This window comes from Terrapene carolina, unplaced genomic scaffold, assembly GCF_002925995.2.
Source record: "Terrapene carolina triunguis isolate 2854851 unplaced genomic scaffold, T_m_triunguis-2.0 Scaffold951, whole genome shotgun sequence".
Classification (NCBI taxonomy): domain Eukaryota; kingdom Metazoa; phylum Chordata; order Testudines; family Emydidae; genus Terrapene; species Terrapene triunguis.
The window spans coordinates 3,155,393-3,156,978 of record NW_020665302.1 but is presented as its reverse complement, the minus strand read 5'-3'; the positions used below and the strand labels follow the sequence as shown (position 1 = coordinate 3,156,978).

The 1,586-nt window shown below is 50.3% G+C and overlaps 1 non-coding gene across 1 annotated transcript; it reads right to left on the bottom strand.

Moving 5' to 3' along the window:
- Positions 1-893: 893 nt before the first annotated feature.
- Positions 894-966, bottom strand: TRNAK-CUU. Its single transcript has one exon. It is a non-coding gene; the product is annotated as a tRNA-Lys (tRNA).
- Positions 967-1,586: the final 620 nt, after the last annotated feature.

Below are 1,586 nucleotides of genomic sequence, written 5' to 3'. Positions count from 1 at the left end.
GGGGGGGGGCGGCGGCGGCCGGAGGCTTTTTCGCCTGGGGCGGCGAAAAAGCCAGAGCCGGCCCTGCCTGGACTGGACCACAGCTCCGCCAGGCCTGGTGTCCTACCGCCGGATCTGCCCCAACCTGGATGCGTCCAAGGACAGCACTTTCCCCAGCCCAGAATGCACCTGGCCAACTGCATTGCTGAGCATGGGGAGATTTTCTATCCTGACCCCTTTAGCGATCAGCTTCTGCTCAGGAGCGAGAGAGCGGATTAGCCTAGTCCTAGCATGGAGAGCTCCAGGTATTATTTTCTTGGTCATAACGTTATCCTCCCCCTTTCAACTAGCTCAGTGGTGCCCAATCTTATGGCACAGGAAGGCCACATAAGCCTAAGCACAGCCTTGTGTGGGCCATACAGAGTCTGCATATGTTAATACGAGTGACAGTCACCTGTACTGATTTATGGTTTAAGTTCCATGTGTTTTGTGTATATTTCGAGAGGTTGTTTCTATGTCCACTATGGTCCATTTACACACTTGTGTAAACTAAAATGATGTAAACATGATGACAAAACATTAATGAATCAGCCATTAGCATATTGTGTTGAAGTGGGTTGCGGCCCTTATGAAATGCTGTGGTGGGCCGTGTATTGGGCACCCCTGAACTAGATCATTCAGCTGTCATGGCAAAGTGCTTCAGTAGTCCCAGGATGCCTGTGGGTAGAATCATAGAATATCAGGGTTGGAAGGGACCTCAGGAGGTCATCTAGTCCAACCCCCTGCTCAAAGAGAGCCAATCCCCAAATCCCTAAATGGCCCCCTGAACGATTGAACTCACAACCCTGGGTTTAGCAGGCCAATGCTCAAACCACTGAGCTATCCCTCCCACCTTAAAGAAAACTAAACTCAAGCACCCAAGATGGGGCTTGAACCCATGACCATGAGATTAAGAGTCTCATGTTCTACCAACTGAGCTAGCCAGGCTGTCTGGCCAGGGTAGAACAATGTTGAAGCTATCTTGCAGACTCAGGCAATCCCACATATCTTTCTCTGGCCCATCACTCTAGCAGTTCCCAAGCGTGGGTGAACTCAACCTCCCAACAGCCCTTGGCGGATATGACAGTATCATCTCCCCCTTGAATAGGGGACCTGTGGGAAAGCAACTGAGGGTAGAATGTTGAGAAGGGCTTAGCACCCACAATCAGGGCCAGCCTTTGAAGACAGCACACTGGGTGCTGAGCTGGGTTGACAATCTGGTTGTGGGTGCCCCTGTGAGAGTGTGAAAATCTGGCCTGGGGTGACCTGTTCAAGGTGATAGAAGAAATGTATGGCAGAGCCAAGGACTTAATGCAGATCTCCTGGGTGTCAAGTGAGTGCCTTAGCCATAAAAACACAATTTTATCCCTTGGCTTGCAGAGGATGGATAAACTTTGGATTACTGCCTGAACATTTGGGTCCTTATAAGGAAGGGGCAACAAGGTCTAGTGGCTGCAACACAGGCCAGACAATCAGGCATTCCTGAATTCCCATCCCAGGTCTGGCACTTCTAGAATGTGTGACTTTGGACATGTCACTTGACCCCTGTCTCAGTTCTCTCATTTGTA